Source organism: Papio anubis, chromosome 8 (genome assembly GCF_008728515.1).
Source record: "Papio anubis isolate 15944 chromosome 8, Panubis1.0, whole genome shotgun sequence".
Lineage (NCBI taxonomy): Eukaryota > Metazoa > Chordata > Mammalia > Primates > Cercopithecidae > Papio > Papio anubis.
Window position 1 is genome coordinate 11,769,021 of NC_044983.1, and position 20,450 is coordinate 11,789,470.

At 39.0% G+C, this 20,450-nt stretch overlaps 1 pseudogene; it reads left to right on the top strand.

The window, feature by feature from the left end:
- Positions 1 to 11,296: 11,296 nt before the first annotated feature.
- On the top strand, positions 11,297 to 15,674 carry LOC100999104 (annotated as a pseudogene).
- The last annotated feature ends 4,776 nt before the right edge of the window (positions 15,675 to 20,450 follow it).

The window sequence follows — 20,450 nt, forward strand, 5'->3', positions numbered from 1 at the left end:
CTGTTGGCTGTATGAATGTCTTCTTTTGAGAAATGTCTGTTCATATCCCTTGCCCACTTTTTGATGGGGTTGTTTTTTTCTTGTAAATTTGTTTGAGTTCTTTGTAGGTTCTGGATATTAGCCCTTTGTCAGATGAGTAGATTGCAAAAATTTTCTCCCATTCTGTAGGTTGCCTGTTCACTCTGATGGTAGTTTCTTTTGCTGTGCAGAAGCTCTTTAGTTTAATGAGATCCGATTTGTCAATTCTGGCTTTTGGTGCCGTTGCTTTTGGTGTTTTAGACATGAAGTCCTTGCCCATGCCTATGTCCTGAATGGTATTACCTAGGTTTTCTTCTAGGGTTTTTATGGTATTAGGTCTAACATTTAAATCTCTAATCCATCTTGAATTAATTTTCATATAAGGAGTAAGGAAAGGATCCAGTTTCAGCTTTGTACTTATGGCTAGCCAATTTTCCCAGCACCATTTATTAAATAGGGAATCCTTTCCCCATTTCTTGTTTTTCTCAGGTTTGTCAAAGATCAGATGGCTGTAGATGTGTGGTATTATTTCTGGGGACTCTGTTCTATTCCATTGGTCTATATCTCTGTTTTGGTACCAGTACCATGCTGTTTTGGTTACTGTAGCCTTGTAGTATAGTTTGAAGTTAGGTAGTGTGATGCTTCCAGCTTTGTTCTTTTGACTTAGGATTCTCTTGGCAATGCAGGCTCTTTTTTGGTTCCATATGAATTTTAAAGCAGTTTTTTTCCAATTCTGTGAAGAAATTCATTGGTAGCTTGATGGGGATGGCATTGAATCTATAAATTACCTTGGGCAGTGTGGCCATTTTCATGATATTGATTCTTCCTATCCATGAGCATGGTATGTTCTTCCATTTGTTTGTGTCCTCTTTTATTTCACTGAGCAGTGGTTTGTAGTTCTCCTTGAAGAGGTCCTTTACATCCCTTGTAAGTTGGATTCCTAGGTATTTTATTCTCTTTGAATCAGTTGTGGATGAGAGTTCATCCATGATATGGCTCTCTGTTTGTCTGTTATTGGTGTATAAGAATGCTTGTGATTTTTGCACATTAATTTTGTATCCTGAGACTTGCTGAAGTTTCTTATCAGCTTAAGGAGATTTTGGGCTGAGATGATGGGGTTTTCTAAATATACAATCATGTCATCAATAACGAATTTATTGAGAGTTTTTACCATGAAGGGCTGTTGAATTTTGTCAAAAGCCTTTTCTGCATCTATTGAGATAATCATTTGGTTTTTGTCTTTGGTTTTCTTTACATGCTGGATTATGTTTATTGATTTGCATATGTTGAACCAGCCTTGCATCCCAGGGATGAAGCCCACTTGATCATGGTGGATAAGCTTTTTGATGTGCTGCTGGATTCGGTTTGCCAGTATTTTATTGAGGATTTTTGCATCGATGTTCATCAGGGATATTCGTCTAAAATTCCCTTTTTTTGTTGTGTCTCTGCCAGGCTTTGGTATCAGGATGATGTTGGCTTCGTAAAATGAGTTAGGGAGGATTCCTTCTTTTTCTATTGATTGGAATAGTTTCAGAAGGAATGGTACCAGCTCCTCCTTGTACCTCTGGTAGAATTCAGCTGTGAATCTATCTGGTCCTGGACTTTTTTTGGTTGATAGGGTATTAATTATTGCCTGAATTTCAGAGCCTGCTATTGGTCTATTCAGGGATTCAACTTCTTCCTGGCTTAGTCTTGGAAGAGTGTAAGTGTCCAGGAAATTATCCATTTCTTCTAGATTTTCTAGTTTATTTGCGTAGAGGTGTTTATAGTATTCTCTGATGGTAGTTTGTATTTTTGTGGGGTCGGTGGTGATATCCCCTTTATCATTTTTTATTGCATCTGTTTGATTCTTCTCTCTTTTCTTCTTAGTCTTGCTAGCGGTCTGTCAATTTTGTTGATCTTTTCAAAAAACCAACTCCTGGATTCATTGAGTTTTTGGAGGGTTTTTTGTGTCTCTATCTCCTTCAGTTCTGCTCTGATCTTAGTTATTTCTTCCTTTCTGCTAGCTTTTGAATGTGTTTGCTCTTGCTTCTCTAGTTCTTTTAATTGTGATGTTGGAGTGTCAATTTTAGATCTTTCCAGCTTTCCCTTGTGGGCATTTAGTGCTATAAATTTCCCTCTACACACTGCTTTAAATGTGTCCCAGAGATTCTGGTATGTTGTATCTTTGTTCTCATTGGTTTCAAAGAACATCTTTATTTCTGCCTTCATTTCGTTATGTACCCAGTAGTCATTCAGGAGCAGGTTGTTCAGTTTCCATGTAGTTGAGCGGTTTTGATTGAGTTTCTTAGTCCTGGGTTCTAGTTTGATTGCACTGTGGTCTGAGAGACAGTTTGTTATAATTTCTATTCTTGTACATTTGCTGAGGAGTGCTTTACTTCCAATTATGTGGTCAGTTTTGGAATAAGTGTGATGTGGTGCTGAGAAGAATGTATATTCTGTTGATTTGGGGTGGAGAGTTCTGTAGATGTCTATTAGGTCTGCTTGGTGCAGAGATGAGTTTATTTCCTGGATATCCTTGTTAACTTTCTGTCTCATTGATCTGTCTAATGTTGACAGTGGGGTGTTGAAGTCTCCCATTATTATTGTATGGGAGTTTAAGTCTCTTTGTAAGTCTCTAAGGACTTGCTTTATGAATCTAGGTGCTCCTGTATATGGTGCATATATATTTAGGATAGTTAGCTCTTCCTGTTGAATTGATCCCTTTACCATTATGTAATGGCCTTCTTTGTCTGTTTTGATCTTTGATGGTTTAAAGTCTGTTTTATCAGAGACTAGGATTGCAACCCCTGCTTTTTTTTGTTTTCCATTTGCTTGGTAGATCTTCCTCCATCCCTTTATTTTGAGCCTATGTGTGTCTCTGCATGTGAGATGGGTCTCCTGAATACGGCATATTAATGGGTCTTGACTCTTTATCCAGTTTTCCAGACTGTCTTTTAATTGGACCATTTAGTCCATTTACATTTAAGGTTAATATTGTTGTGTATGACCTTGATCCTGTCATTATGATATTAACTGGTGATTTTGCTCATTAGTTGATGCAGTTTCTTCCTAGCCTCGATGGTCTTTACATTTTGGCATGTTTTTACAATGGCTGGTACCGGTTGTTCCTTTCCATGTTTAGTGCTTCCTTCAGGGTGTCTTGTAAGGCAGGCCTGGTAGTGACAAAATCTCTAAGCATTTGCTTATCTGTAAAGGATTGTATTTCTCCTTCACTTATGAAACTTAGTTTGGCTGGATATGAAATTCTGGGTAGAAAATTCTTTTCTTTAAGAATGTTGAATATTGGCCCCCACTCTCTTCTGGCTTGTAGAGTTTCTGCCGAGAGATCTGCTGTTAGTCTGATGGGCTTCCCTTTGTGGGTAACCCGACCTTTCTCTCTGGCTGCCCTTAACAGTTTTTCCTTCATTTCAACTTTGGTGAATCTGACAATTATGTGTCTTGGAGTTGCTCTTCTCCAGGTGTATCTTTGTGGTGTTTTCTGTATTTCCTGAATTTGAATATTGGCCTGCCCTACTAGGTTGGGGAAGTTCTCCTGGATGATATCCTGAAGAGTGTTTTCCAACTTGGTTCCATTTTCCCCCTCACTTTCAGGCACCCCAATCAGACGTAGATTTGGTCTTTTCACATAATCCCATAATTCTTGAAGTCTTTGTTCATTTCTTTTTCCTCTTTTCTTTAGACTTCTTTTCTCACTTCATTTCATTCATTTGATCCTCAATCGCTGATACTCTTTCTTCCAGTTGATCGAGTCGGTTACTGAAGCTTCTGCATTTGTCACGTATTTCTCATGTCATGGTTTTTATCTCTCTCAGTCGGTTATGGCCTTCTCTGAATTGATTATTCTAGTTATCCATTCTTCCATTCTTTTTTCAAGATTTTTAGTTTCTTTGCACTGGGTACGTAATTCTTCCTTTAGCTCTGAGAAGTTTGATGGACTGAAACCTTCTCTCAACTCGTCAAAGTCATTCTCCATCCAGCTTTGATCCATTGCTGGCGATGAGCTGCATTCCTTTGGAGGGGGAGATGCGCTCTTATTTTTTGAATTTCCAGCTTTTCTGCCCTGCTTTTTCCCCATATTTGTGGTTTTATCTGCCTTTGATCTTTGATGATGGTGATGTACTCATGGGGTTTTGGTGTGGGTGTCCTTCCTGTTTGTTAGTTTTCCTTCTAACAGTCAGGACCCTCTGCTGTAGGTCTGTTGGAGATTGCTTAAGGTCCACTCCAGACCCTGTTTGCCTGGGTATCAGCAGCAGAGGCTGCAGAAGGTAGAATATTGCTTAACAGTGAGTGTACCTGTCTGATTCTTGCTTTGGAAGCTTCGTTTCAGGGGTGTACCCTGCCGTGTGAGGTGTGGGGTGTTGGTCTGCCCCTAGTGGGGAATGTCTCCCAGTCAGGCTACTCAGGGGTCAGGGACCCACTTGAGCAGGCAGTCTGTCTGTTCTCAGATCTCAACCTCCATGTTGGGAGATCCACTGCTCTCTTCAAAGCTGTCAGACAGGGTCGTTTGCATCTGCAGAGGTTTCTCCTGCATTTTTTTTTTGTTTAGGTATGCCCTGTCCCCAGAGGTGGAGTTCACAGAGACAGGCAGGCCTCTTTGAGCTGCTGTGGGCTCCACCCAGTTCGAGATTCCCAGCAGCTTTGTTTACCTACTTAAGCCTCAGCAATGGTGGATGCCCCTCCCCCAGCCTCTCTGCTGCCCTGCAGCTAGATCTCAAACTGCTGTGCTAATGAGGGTGGCTCCGCAGGCGTGGTACCCTCTGGGCCAGGTGTGGGATATAATCTCCTAGTGTGCCCTTTGCTAAGACCCTTGGTAAAGCGCAGTATTGGGGTGGGAGTTACCCGATTTTCCAGGTGTTGTGTGTCTCAGTTCCCCTGGCTAGAAAAAGGGATTCCCTTCCCCCTTGCACTTCCCAGATGAGGCAATGCCTCGCCCTGCTTCAGCTTTCGCTGGTCGGGCTGTAGCAGCTGACCAGCACTGATTGTCTGGCACTCCCTAGTGAGATGAACCTGGTACCTCAGTTGAAAATGCAGAAATCACCTCTCTTCTGTGTCACTGGTGCTGGGAGCTGGAGACTGGAGCTGTTCCTATTCGGCCATCTTGCTCCACCTCACTATTACTTCACTTCTGTAACATATAATGTGTTTTTTAGAAGCACTGTAGTTTATCCTAGACATACATGTTTTAATATGTTATGGAACACATTCAAAACCAGGTCACATATTTAGCTATTAATCTGCCTCCTCTAAACCTTTAAAATTTATTATATAAAACACTATATAAATAGACTTTAAAGGAAGAAATTAGAATAGGCTTTTTTAAATGTAAAAGATGTCTCACACCTTTAATCCCAGCACTTTGAGAGGCCGAGGTGAATAGATCACAAGGTCAGGAATTCAAGACCAGCCTGGCGAATGTGACAAAACCCCGTCTCTACTAAAAATATAAAAATTAGCTGGGCGTGGTGGTGGCCGCCTGTAAATCAGCTACTTGGGAGGCTGAGGCAAGAGAGTCGCTTGAATCCGGGAGGCGGAGGTTGCAGTGAGCCAAGATGACACCACTACACTGTAGTCTAGGTGACAGAGTGAGACTCCATCTCAAACAAATAAATGAAAATAAATAAATGTAAAAGAAACACCAAGATGTGTGGATCGTTAAGTGTTAAAAGTCTAAAATAACTGTTTTGTGTGTCCCTGAATAAATCCATATACAGTTTCTATGTATGTGTCCAAATTTCTTTTTAGAAGCTTATTGAATAACATGGGACCACAAACACAACTGGATTTCTAATTACATAGGCAGTGTTTCTGCCTCTACATTAGGTTGCATCTAAAAGTTAATTGGGGATGAAGCTTTCTTAATTAATCACATATTGATGGGTTAATAATCTCAATGCACAAGTAGACTGATTATCTTAACTTACTGCACATATATCCCATAGAGCTAGAATTGTTAGCCTGTAATGTTGGTTTTTCTATATTTTAAAAGATACAAATTTAGAACAATGAGAGAAAGGCATCAAAACCTAGTCTTAAATTGATTGTGTTTGCAAAAGCTTTGCCTTAGGTGTTTTCATAAACCTGAGTTTGCACAATTTTTATTTGGAAAAACGTAACCTAGGAAACTATTGAAAAGCAATGCTTTTTAAGTAACAACAATTGACACTAGCTCCTTATTACTAATCTTATGAAATCCAAATGCCCCTATCTACTAACCATATTATTTCAATAGGCCATCTCGTTCTCTAGTTTCATCTCTTTATTTTCAATTAGTCTTCCTTTTCTAACCAAATCCTTAAGTTTTTCTTACTTGAACATCTATTTTTATATTTTGAACTTTAAATTTCATTCTCATTTAAATGTTTTCCATGAACAAAGTAAAACCAAAACATATTAAAATTTATTAAAGATTAGCCCTCCTTTTGTGCGTTGGAGCCATACTTAACTTAGCTCCTGCAGTTACCCTTCCTTGCACTTGTGTCAGGGCTCAGAACACAATACCTCAATATATGATACCTTGGCATACTAAGTATTTTAAGCTGAAATTGAGAGGACAATGGAAGCAAGATGGTCGCTGACCTTTTCTTTCTCTTTCTCTGAACTTTTCCCTCCAGTAAAGCATGGTCGTAGAAGAATTCTCTGACCTATGTTGTTTGAAAGTAGGTTGTAGGACCCCCATTCCAGAGGGATCCAGCCCTATACCTGGAAGCCATGAAGAATCTGGACAAACAGGCCTTGCTAAATTAGTACTATTACAGTATACCCTTTAGTCCTCCCATCACACTTCTGCATGACCACCTGTAAAAATACAGTTTTCTCTGGATCTATCTTTATGACTTCATTTCTGAAGGCTCCACTCTCACTTAAAATTTTAGTTAAATATAGTTTAATGATTTCCCCTTGTTAATTTGTCTTTTATTACAGGAGTCTCAGCCATGAGTATTGCAATGAATGAGGAAAAGGTATTATAGCTGACCCTTGAACAATGCAGGGATTAGGGTCACAGACTTCTGTGCAGCCAAAAATTCACATATGACTTTGACTCTCCAAAAACTTAGTTACTAATAGCCCATTGTTATCTGGAAGCTGTACCAATATGATCAGTAGCCAACTAACACACTTTTTGCCTGTTCTATGTATTGCATGTTGTATTCTTATAATAAAGTAAGCAAGAGAAAAGATGTCACTAAGAAAATCCTAAAAAAGAGGGAATATTTAATATTCATTAACTGGGTCATAGTAAAGGTCTTCTTCCTCATTGTCTTCATATTGAGTAGCTAAGGAAGAGGTGGTGTTAGTCTTGCTGTCTCAGGAGTGGCAGAGGTAGAAGAAAATCCACATATAAGTGAACTCACAGTTCAAACCGATGTTGTTAAAGGGCCAATTGTACACCGCTTCTGGGAAGCAGGATGTTGAAGTCTTTGGCCATTATTCTGCATATCAAACACTTAAAGCAATAAACCAATTACCAACAGAAAAATACATAAAGCAATAGCTTCAAAGACACTGAACGTAAGGCAATGGATAACGGTGATCTCTGAGATACAAAAATCAAAGGAGGAAATAATGATTTTCCCAGTATTGACAGTTTTCAGGCCACAGAACAAGCAAGGCAATCCCAGGCATAACCCTGAGTTGAGGAGTTAAGAGTCCTGGGAGATCAAGGTTGCTAGCATTGACAGGACAAAATACCAGAGAAGAGAGAAGTACATAGACAACTCCAGAGATCCTTAGACGTCTCCTTAGGGAATTCAGCCGAGTGACAGTGCACTACCCAAACCTTGGGAAAGAGCCATCAGAAAGGATTAGGAGTAACAGTCCCTGGCTTTCACGTAGGGTCAAGAGGCGCACCCTTTTTCCGGGGACTGACAGGAAGACGAACATTTGGGTAAAATACATGTAAGTTTCTTGGCTCAGTAGGGAAGAATAATTAACATTAGGCTGAGTACTGCTCAATCACATCTAACAAATCTTAAAAACATAACGCAAACTCATCAAACATTTTCCAATTAACTGCAACCCCAAACAAAACTCAAGAACATTTATAGAAATATAAACATCTACCACCTACAAGCTGATGTTCACATTATCTGGTATTCAATAAAAAATGTCCCAGGCATACAGAATAGCAGGAAGATATAAACCATAAAGAGGAAGAAAACAACTAAAAATGACTCAGTGAGACAAGGTGAGATAAAAATACAGTGAAGATTTAGCAATCTTCCTTGTATTATAATGGAAACTAATAAATGTATTATAATTGAAACTATCTAAAATGAAACAGAATTATTACAGTTAAATAGGAAGAGTAAGTCATTATAAGATAACTATAGTTAATAGTTACATAGTTGCAAGTTGCTGGAAAGAGGATATTGAATGTTCCTAATAAAAAGAAATATTTGAAATGATGGATGGATATGCTAATTACCTTGATCTGATCACTATACCTTATATGTATGGAAACATCACTATGTACCCCCATGAATATGTATAATTATTTGTCAAGTAAAGACAAAACAATTAGCTAAGTTAACAGATCAGCCTAATAATATATATGTAACTGGAGTTCTCAAAGTGAGGGTATGTGTGTAGAAAATATATTTAAACAAGTAGTAACTATTGCCTTTCTGAATTTGGTAAAAATAATAAATCCATAAATAGAAGAACCTCAGCAAAGTCCAAACACAAGAAACATGAAGAAAATGATACTGAAACACATAATATTCAAATTCTCTAAAAGCAATAAAGATAATCTTAAAAGCAAACGTAAAAATGACACATTATATACAAAAAAACAAATGTAAAAATATGACTTTTCTTTTGGCAGGGGGAGTCAGGAACAATGCATGTGAGAAGAGTTGAACAACATCGTAGCATACTAAAATTTTAAAAAATTTAAAAACTTACCAACCTAGAATTTTATCTCCAGTGAAAATATCTCACAAAGTGAAGGCAAAGTAAATACTTTCTCAGAAATATGAAAGCTGAAATAGTTCCTCACTGGCAGAGTTCCACCCTGAGACCCGTTAAAGAAAATCCTTGAAGAAAAAGGAAAATAACGAAACTGAAATACAAATCTATACAAAAGAATGATGCCATAGAAAATGACAATTATGTGAGTAAATGCTTGTATTAGTTTTCTAGGACTGCTGTAACAAAGCACATCAAACTGGGTGTCTTAAACCACAGAAATTTATTGTTTCACAGTTCTAGGGGCTAAAAGTTCAAAACAGGTGTTGACAGGGCCATATTTTCTGTGAAACATTTAGGGAAGAAGTATGCCTTGCTTCTTTGTAGCTTCTGGTGTTTGCTGGCAATTCTCATCTTCCTCAGCTTGCAGATGCATTACTGTAATTGAGGTAGGAAGCGGGATAGAACTCCAGAGGTGGGGCTTGGACACTGGAGCACATTGAGGACTAGTTAAAACAGGGATGAGGTGGAAGCAACTTTTCATAAAACATGCCCAGCAGTGTGCCATGTCAGTTTACCATTGCCATGGCAAGACCTGGGAGTTACCACCCTTTTTCATGCAATGATCCAACAACTCCAAAGTTACTACCCTTTTTTTTTAAAAAAAAGAAATTTCTGCATAAACTTCCCCTTAATCTGCCTGTGATTAAAGGTAAGTATAAATATGACTGGAGAACTGCTCTGAGCTGCTAGTCTCTGCCAAGGGGGTAGTCCTCCTCTGCAGAAACAGTCACAGAGCTGTAACACTGCCAGAGCTGGAACATGGCCACTTCAGTAAAGTTGTTTTCTTCCACCACTGGTTCATCCTTGAATTCTTTCCTGGGGAAGCAAAGAACCCTCCCAGGCTAAGCCCCCGTGGCTAAGCTCCAATGTGGGGCTCACATTTAATTGGAGATCCACCCTACTTTAGGATGGTAACTTCTTAACATGGTATCTGTGGTGATCCTATTTCTCTTGCAGTTAAGACTTCAACATATCATTTGGGGGAATACAGTTGAACCCACAACAAGACATATGGATGTTTTTCTTAGTATTCAAATTTCTTTAAAAGATAATTGACTTTAAAATAATGCAACTTGGATTTATTCTACTTAATGACTCCAGGCATTCTGTTAAATAGGTATAATTGTTTCTATGTTGAAGTTATTTAAGTTTAAAAACTGTATATTCATGGATGCTATTTTTTTTTTATTTGATTTAGTTTTAGTTGAGCTCTGGAGAAAATCTAGCCAGTACCTACATCACTGATGTGAACCCTTGCATATTGTAAATAGATTAAGGTCACAGCATTTTAAAAATTCCTTAAAAATAAGTTGGTCACTCAAAAATATGTAGCTAAACAGAATGAAGTATTAAACTAAATGGAGACCCTCAGGAGTATAACAGATTCCATGGACAAGAAAACACTTCTGGCTCAATGGTTTGCTTCAGTTTGTGACAGAGAACTTGTGTAATATACACACAAGTAGTGAATGAGGAATCTCACAGACTTCCAGGTAAAAAAATGTGAAGTCAGACCTTAAAATACCAAATGGATTATTGTTTTCTCCCAACAGTCTCTGTCCCTACAGATTTCATCTCATAGTGACTACATTTCATTAATTAGAACAGGAGACAGGAGAGTAAAGAAGGTATTTTTTTTTTTATTTTGTTGTTTGAAAATTGTAAAACGTTGCAATCATAATGGCCCTGTGTATACTGTCCGCTAGGCTTTATTGCCTGATTGCCTTCTGCTACATGCATTAGCACTACTACCCTTGAAAGACACACACACACACACACACACATAAATATACATCGTGGAACTTTTGGTTTAACCACCCACCCATGGTTTCCAGGGTCGTAAACCATTTAAGTCAAAAGCAATCACCAGTGCCCTAGACACCACCCTCATAAAAGCAGAGAACTCCCTGGCCTGGGTCAGAATGTGCCTCTTCCATGCTCCATGGACTCTTGGAAAAATATTTTTATTATGTAATTCCCAGCACCTGGAAATGCTGTATTTTGTGGAGAACTAGAGGGAATTTTAACTTGTCATAATCTCACAGGGGAGATCTCAACATCTCAAAAGAGAGCTCCCACTTTCATTATCACAGAACCATTTCAGTCAGAATGCCTTAAGAGATTGTATAGAAGAAAAATGGCCTAGAAGGGTTGATTTCACAAAAATTAATAGAATAATAAGACAAAGTAAGGATAAAGTAAATTCAGAATGGAAATAGGCTTTGATAACACTTCTAAAATTATTTTTGAAACAGCATTAGCTGTTTGGAATACTAGTCACAACTTAAGCCTTGAGAACAATTAAAATCCATCTACGTCAGCTTGTGATTTAAATGTGCAGCAAACAGTAATGAAGTGGAGCAAAGGAAAATGCAAATTTCGTCAAAGGCAGTTTGAAGATTCTCAACATTTTATAGACCACCTTAATAGACATAGCTATCCAAATGTGTATTTTTGTTTGCATTTTAATTGCAATGAGTCATTTAAGCTGCCATTCCAGCTTGCCCAGCATACAAAAAGTCACAGGCTATTTCAAACTCCGTAGTTTTCCAGAATTCCATGAGCTTTTGGAAGATCATCTTGTGCTGTATGAACAAGAAGCTCAGCAGTCTTTAAATAAAACACCAGAATCATCTGCACAATCCGGTGAAACAATTCTTTGGGATGTTCACACAGACTCAAATCCTAATCATCAGGAAAAAGATTCATCTAGTAATGAGAAACAAACTATTAGTCTGCCAGTTTCTACTAGCAAATCAAGGAAAGATTCTACAGAACCAAAGGCAGGTGTAGAAAGTATGGAAAAGAAAACAGTTTAGTTCAGAATAGAAATGAACATTCTGATGACGGTTTCAAATATGAGCTTCATAGACAAAAAGATGCCTGACAAAGAGCCAAATTCTGAAAATAATCGTAGTAGTAGTGATTTAGTCAATGGACACAGTGAGGTAGAGGAAACACCTTTAGTTTGATCAGATCCTGCTTTGAAAATTGATGCAAACAGAATCAGGACAGAAAATGGTTCCATTTTACCTAGTGTTGTACCACAAGAATACAATACCTTTCCAGTATCTCAGGCACCTTCTAAACCAAATCTGACAAGTGAACATACTTCATATGGTTTGATTTTAACAAAACCAGTTACCTTGATGAACAATATCTTAGTAGGCCCAAATGCAGAAAATTTCTTACTGATAGATGCCTGTTCTGATCAAGATAACGTGTGTAAAATATTAGTGAAAAGATGTGGCAAATGCCTGACCACCTACTGTAATGCAGAGGCACTTGAGGCTCATCTTGACTGATAAAAATGTTTCACAAAGATCTGTCAATCAAGCAGTCGTGTGAAAAAAGCACTATAAAAATGCATCATCAGTTTGCTATTTCCCTGATGGCCTTAATTTTAGAGTGGTCTCGGATTACTAAAGATAAAGACAAAACACGTTTTCTAGAATGAACTCAGAGGAGATGGAGTGGCGTAGACTCTAAAAGGGTTATTATAAAACTCCCGAAGTACCAGTTCTCCAGAAAACCACATTTAAAAAAGTTTATGATGATTAATAGCAGCAGCATGTTCAGTTTCGCTTATATGAGAAACATGTTTAGGCAACTCGGTGGAAAACCAGCTAAGGCTATACAGAAAGGGAAAAGTTAACCCATTATTAGAAAGTGTGTGTGGGGTGTGGGGCTCGTTTACAATAATTATCAATTTAAAGTATTTTATTCTACAACAATCTAAAACAGGGATAAAAAGAACAAAAAGGCAAACTGTTTAAAAGTGGATCTCCTAATGCCCCAATGTCCGATATTCCAGTTACTCTAAATAATAAAAATCTTCATTCAAGGCAGATAATCACATCAGACCCTATTATATTAGAGCTTCTTGAATGAAGCTACTATGGAAGTGGGGAATTTCTTCCAGGTAGCATCTGTATTTTATTAAATTAGGATTTCCAGGTCATGATCGATCAGATGATTTTTTTTTTTTTTAATTTCCTCGTTCGTCTTGAATGAGGCTACTGTGGAAGTACGGATTTTCTTCCAGGTAGCATGTGTATTTTATTAGGATTTCCAGGTCATGATAGATGAGATGATTTCTTTTTATTTCCCGGTTTTATCATCAGCATTCACTATGCAATGATGATGATTATAAGTCAATTCCAAATTTAAATTTGTTTTTGTTACGTGCCCTACATTAGGCTGTGGAATTTACGTTTAGGTAACTAAATACAACTCATAACCAAGTTTTAAAATCTTTAAGGTCAGCTAAAAAATGTTTTCTATATTTCTTGATACTGAAATGTAATGATTTTTATTTCAGTTCATTCTAAAAGTATGCCTTGTAATAAAAAGTCTATTTGTAAAAAAAAATCCATCTACATCAGTTGGCACGCAAACCTATTAATTGAAGTTAATTCTGTAATTGACTCTAAATTGCGTGGATTGCCATGATAAGAAAAAGAAAGTAATACAACTAAATGCATGGCTTTGTAAGCTAAATACTTCGAGACCACAGAAAAGTTAGGAGGGAATCACCAGGTTTGGTAAAGAAGCCAGGGTATAATAAGGCGAGATGAAGTTTTCATTAAAGGCTTAGTGTTGGGAGCCATACTGTGAGGAAGATCATTGGGAGAAGTCCTCATATTGACTTCATATTTAGAATTAACTGCCAACCCAAACTTCTGATAGGCCAAATGCCCAAATTAAACTCCCACTTCTTGTGGATATTCTAGATATGCTAATCCTGAAATTTCTTCTCAGCTCTATCAGTGTTGTTAGTTTTATCATATAAAATCCAGCTAGTTTTATATTTTTGCTTACTAAAAGCACCCAAATCAGTCACTCACATAGGTGTAAACAATTCCACTCTTAGAAATCAAGAATTCGCTAGTCTTTGTATCATAAAGTTTTTAATGAGAAGCACATTTTATCCTTTACCCTACAAAGGTTTCTTTGGGTTTTATTCTGATCAACATGCAATATACAGAATACTTTCTCACCATTATTAGGGTAGAACCACCTTTTCAACTTAGGACACCGTTTAGTAGATGTGAAATGGAATATAGAAAGATAGAATTCTTGAACAAAACTTCAGTGCTTGCTGCCTTAACTAATGTCCTCCCCTCAGCTTATTGCCCCTATGACAACTTGCAAGAGACTCTGATTTTGTTTTATTGTGCTTATGTAGTTAGATTATGAGGCTGATCATTCAGTGTCCATCAGACTGTACATTGTTGAATCCTCTCTCAAGTTGCCCCAATACCGTTTGTGACCAGAGGAAGAGAAAAACATTCAACTAGTAAATCCAATTTCTTTTGCAAAAAAGACTCATAGTTCTGATAAAGAGTCATTGCAATACCTGTTTCACCATTTAGAAAACATGTTTCTATTTGTATAGCACCTCTGGGAACCTAATGCAGTAATATTGCCTTCTTTTCCATTTGTCCCTGATCTAGATGCTACATTTTTTATGCATCCCACCTGCTATTAAGTATTTTACAATTATAGATTTATGCTCTTTTATTCTGTCCCATCTCACCTTGCTAGCAAATTTTTATTTGCTTTATTTTTTTCATATCAAAGCTTCCAGGCTACTTGCATTACAAGGCCACATGGAATGTTCTTTATTCTCTCAAATTCTCAAAGGGATGTGGATGGTAATGTGTGATTTTAGTTATTCTGTCCTTATGCATATCAGTTAACCTTCCATTATCCTTCTTTCAGAAAAGGATTGTAAACAAGATGCCTTCATTTAATTTTTAAAAATGTAGCCCAAAAAAGTCATAAATAATCTAAACTAAACCTACATTTAAAAAATTCCAAATTTGCTCCTTATGGCACAAAATAGCCTTCATCTTCCAAAGTAAAGTCACAAGCCAACTCCAAGTTCAAACATGCACATAATCCTGGACATAGATAGCTATTGTTATTGACAGCTCCTGAGACATGCATCATTTGTTATGCCTCTTTTACTTGAAATAGGACTGTCATTCTAGAACAAGTATCTTGATCATAAGAAAATCTTTCCCCTGAAAGATCAGGCCACGTGGCTCAAAGGGTTTCTCAGAGACCATAAGGAACTTTTCACACTAAATTACTTTTTGGACCTCCTAAAAGGTTGTGTGAGGTCCCCTAAGGATATTCTCCTCTAAACTCATAGAAGCCAGAAGAAGGCACACAAGAGCAAAAAGGTAAGATGACAGAAATAGTGAAATACAATTCTTATGCTTCCAATTTTCCAATGTGGCTCAATAGTATTGTCAACCAGCACAATTTGGAAAGCTCATAATGCAGGCAATCTTTCAAGGAAAAAATGCAGATCAGTCTTCACCATGACTGCATTTTGTAGATACATGACTTGATTTTATCCAGAAGAAGACATGACTATACTTTACCTACCTACCTCATTCAGAATCTGCTGGGATGCTGGATTGACATGGTGTATTAGTCTGTTTTTATGCTGCTGATAAAGACATACCTGAGGCTGGGAAGAGAAAGAGGCTTAATGGATTTACAATTCCACATGGTTGGGGAGGCCTCACAATCATGGTGGAAGGCAAAGAGGTGCAAGTCATGTCTTAAGTGGATGGCAAAGAGCTTGTGTAGGGAAGCTCCCAATTTTAAAACCATCAGATTTTGTGAGACTTATTCACTATCATGAGAATAGCACAGGAAAGACCCGTTCCCATGATTCAATCACCCCCGACTGGGTGCCCCCCATGACACATGGGAATTATGGGAGTTACAATTCAAAATGAGATTTGTGTGGGGACACAGCCAAACCATATCATTTCATCCCTGACCCCTCCCAAATCTCATGTCCTCACATATTACAACCAATCATGCCTTTTCAACAGTCTCCCAAAGTTTTAACTCATTGCAGTCTCATCTGAGACAAGGCAAGTCCCTTCTACCTATGAGCCTATAAAATCAAAAGCATGTTACTTCCTAGATAAAATGGGGGTACAGGCATTGGATAAATACACCCATCCAAATAGTAGAAATTGGCCTAAACAAAGGGACTACAGTCCCCATGCAAGTCCAGAATCCAGCGGGGTAGTCAAATCTTAAAGTTCCAAAATGACCTCCTTTAACTCTATGTCTCACATCCAAGTCATGCTGATGCAAAAGGTGGCTTCCTATGGTCTTGGGCATGGGAACTGTGGCTTTGCAGGATACAGTCTTCCTCCAGCTGCTTTCACAGGCTGGCATTGAGTGTGTCTGGCTTTTCCGGGAACACAGTGCAAGCTGTCAGTGGATGTACCATTCTGGGGTCTGGAGTACAGTAGTCCTCTTCTCACAGTTCATCTAGGCAGTGCCCCAGTAGGGGCTCTGACCCCACATTTCCCTTCCACACTGCCCTATCAGAGGTTCTCCATGAGGGCCCTGCCCCTGCAGCAAATTTCTGCCTGAGCATCCAGGCATTTCCATACATCCTCTGAAGTCTAGGCAGAGGTTCCCAAACACTGGTCGTTGACATCTGTGCACTGGCTGACTCAACACCATGTGGAAGCTGCCAAGGCTTGGGGCTTGTACCCTCTGAAACCATGACCAGAGCTCTATGTGCGCCCCTTTCAGCCATGGCTGGAGTAGCTTGGATGCAGGGCATCTGGTTCCTAGGCTGCACACAGCATGGGGACCCTGGGCCTGGCCCACAAAACCATTTTTTCTTCCTAAACTTCCAGGCCTGTGATGGGAGAGTCTGCCACAAAGGTCTCTGATATGCGCTGAAGACATTAATCTTGCGTATTAACATTAGGATCCTTGCTACTTGTGCAAATTTCTGCAGCTGGCTTGAATTTCTCCTCAGAAAATGGGATTTTATTTTCTATTGCATTGTCAGGCTGCAAATTTTCCCTTTTATACTCTGCTTCCCTTATAAAAATGAATGCCTTTAACAGCACCCACGTCAGTTCTTGACTGCTTTGCTGCTTAAAGAATTCTTCCACAAGATACCCTAAATCATCTTTTTCAAGTTCAAAGTTTCACAAATCTCTAGAGCAGGGGCCAAGTGCTGCCAGCCTCTTTGCTAAAACATAACAAGACTCACCTTTGCTCCAGTTCCTCTCTTCATCTGCATCTGAGACCACCTCAGCCTGGAACTTATTGTTCATATCACTATCAGCATTTTTGTCAAAGCCGTTCAACAAGTCTCTAGGAATTTCCAAATTTTCCCACGTTTTCCTGTCTTCTGAGCCCTTCAAACTGTTCCAACCTCTGCCTGTTAACAGTTCCAAAGTCGCTTCCATGTTTTTCGGTATCTTTTCAGCAACACCCCACTCTATTAGTACCAATTTACTGTATTAATCCATTTTCAAGCTTCTCATAAAGACATACCACAGACTGGGAAGAAAAAGAAGTTTAATGGACTTACAGTTCCAAGTGGTTGGAGGGGCTTCATGATCATGGCAGAAGGCAAGGAGGAGCAAGTAACATCATAAATAGAGGGCGGCAGGCAAAGAGAGAGCTTGTGTAGGGTAACTCCTATTTTGAAAACCATCAGATCCTGTGAAATTTATTCACTATCACGAGAACAGAATGGGAAAAACCCACCCCCATGATACAATTACCTCCAACTGGGTTCCTCCCATGACGTGGGAATTGTGAGAGCTATGATTCAAGATGAGATTTGGGTGGGTACACCCCAAACCACATCACATGGTGATTTTAAAAAATCAACTGTTGTGACTTCCTTTTTCTTTTTTTGAGAAACAGGGTCTTCTTTTGTTGCCTAGGCTGGAGTGCTGTGTGCTATGGCATGATCATGGCTCACTGCAGCCTTGACCTTCTGGGTTAATGGGACTCCTCACCTTAATCTCCTGAGTAGCTGGAACTGCAGGCTCATACCGACATGCTTGGTTATTTTTTAAATTTTATGTAGAGACAGGATCTTACTATGTTATCCAGGCTGGTCTCAAAATCCTGGGCTGAAGCAGTTCTCCAACCTCAGCCTCCAAAAGTGTTGGGATTACAGGCACGAGCCACTGCGCCCAGCCTACTTCTATTTTTGAGAGAGGACTGATAAGTTACTCAGATCAAAAGTCTTGCTGAAAACAACAAAATCTTAGGATAAAATAAATTTCAAATGCCTCTTTTAAAGAAACTAAGATTTCACAAGCTTAAATAAACTTACTGGATGAAATTGAAGGGAAAATGAAAACTCAGAGCTGTAGGTAAACCAAGAAGCCAAGCCATATTGCCAAGGGGTATCCACTGGTGCTGGCGTTTTTAAACTTGTTTTCATGATGTGTGTACCCTCCATTACCTCTTCATTTCTCACTACTTTCCCATACTCTTTCTGTGCTAGGTACACTGGTCTTTGTGAATACTTTGTAATTGTACTGGTAATAACTATAGCACAGACAGGATAATAGTGCAAAGAATTAACGTATTCAGAATAAAATAAACTACCAACTAGTAAGACTGAGGTCTTCAGTCCATGAAAAGAAATGCCCAGCATTAGTGGCTAAATTCTCTTGCATAGAGTGAAGAAGCATCCAATCATACTTCATTGTTTCTATTCTCACCCTTTGCAATTGTGTGCTAGCCAATGACTTTCGTAAGGAGGGAAGGGCTTGTCTAAAATAGGTACTCTATTTTAGCATTAAAATTTTTTGTTCATTCATACCCTTAAAAGCATGTGAATCTAATTTTCATGTTGCTATATCAAGTGAATGTTATCATGTGAGCTTTACAGAATGCTCATGGCTGATAGATGCTGACATGGTTTGGCTGTGTCCCCACCCAAAAAATTCATTTTGAATTGTAATCCAAATTTTCATCCCCATGTGTTGTGGGAGGGACCTCCTGGGAGGTGATCAGATCACAGGGGCAGTTACCCCATGGTGTTCTTGTGATAGTGAATTCTCACAAAATCTGATGGCTTTATAAGGGGCTTTTCCTCCCTTCACTCTGCACTTCCCTCTCTTGCTGCCATGTGAACAAGGATGTCTTTGGGTCCCCTTCTGCCATGATTGTAAGTTTCCTGAGGCCTCTTTAGCCATGCAGAACTGTGAATTAAACCTCTTTTTATAAATTACCCAGTCTCAGGTATGTCTTCATAGCAGCATAAGAACAGACTAGTACAGATGCCCTTTTCCATCAGGAATTGCCCTAAGCAAGAGAAAGATGCACCAACCAAGTTTGCATCCTTTTTCTCAAGACAGTTCACATCCAATGACAGGTAGATGCAGAGGTACAAAGATGTTGCCATTATCCAAAGGGCCATCCCAGACTCAAATTTCCCCACTGAGTCTTCTGTGGTCTCTGTGGTCAATGTAACATGGTTCAAATCCTCACTTTTGCTTATTCAACTATTCCTGCTTCCTCACATATGCTGGTCCTAAATGTACTTCTCAATTAACCTCTTGCTGACAAATCTCATATTAGAATCTCTTTCCAGGAGACCTTATCTAAGATAGTTGGTACCAGACATTGTCCTGGAAACAGGCATCATAATAAAATTTGGTAAACTGGATCACCCACTGGTTGGATGGCAATAACACCCTGATGGCTTGGTTTTCTTCTGGCATGCTGTAGTGTGAAGTGGTTAATATTATCACTAGATGGGATGCCACTGAAATGGAATGCAATTGCTTTCAGTTATTTAAGAAGTATAGGATTAGAAATAATTTTAAGGACTAAGAAAACAGATGACAGTTGTTGAATAAAATTATGCATTGAAAAAAGACAACAAAAAACTAGATATGATTATCAGCAATTTAAGGCAAAGTGTGAAAATCAGAGGTCCCTTGGTAGTATACAAAATAAAAACAAAACCCTCGTCTTTTGAAGACAAAGCTGACGATCAGGCCCAGGACTTGATTTTTAAAGTAGTTGATCTCTAGAGAAGATTCAGTTCTCAACCCCAGCAATCCAAAGCCCTAATTTAGAATCAGAAAACTGAAATGTGGGATTGAGACATGTAGGTCAATGCACTTGAGAACCTTTGTCATATCAATGGCTCATACTTCTCTCTCCTTGCTTGAAAATTATGCAGCAGGCCGGGCGCGGTGGCTCAAGCCTGTAATCCCAGCACTTTGGGAGGCCGAGACGGGCGGATCACGAGGTCAGGAGATCGAGACCATCCTGGCTAACACAGTGAAACCCCGTCTCTACTAAAAATACAAAAACTTAGCCGGGCGAGGTGGCGGGCGCCTGTAGTCCCAGCTACTCGGGAGGCTGAGGCAGGAGAATGGCGTAAACCCGGGAGGCGGAGCTTGCAGTGAGCTGAGATCCGGCCACTGCACTCCAGCCTGGGTGACAGAGCGAGACTCCGTCTCAAAAAAAAAAAAAAAAAAAAAAAAGAAAAAGAAAATTATGCAGAAGCCTCTGTCTTGAGAACCATTTTGCTCCCAGCCCCAGACTCTGCCCCTATCTTTCCTCCTGGCCACCGGAATGATAATTAAGGTTAAATCGCAGCATAATCCAGGTGAGGAAGTGCTGGATTGGTTAAGGGA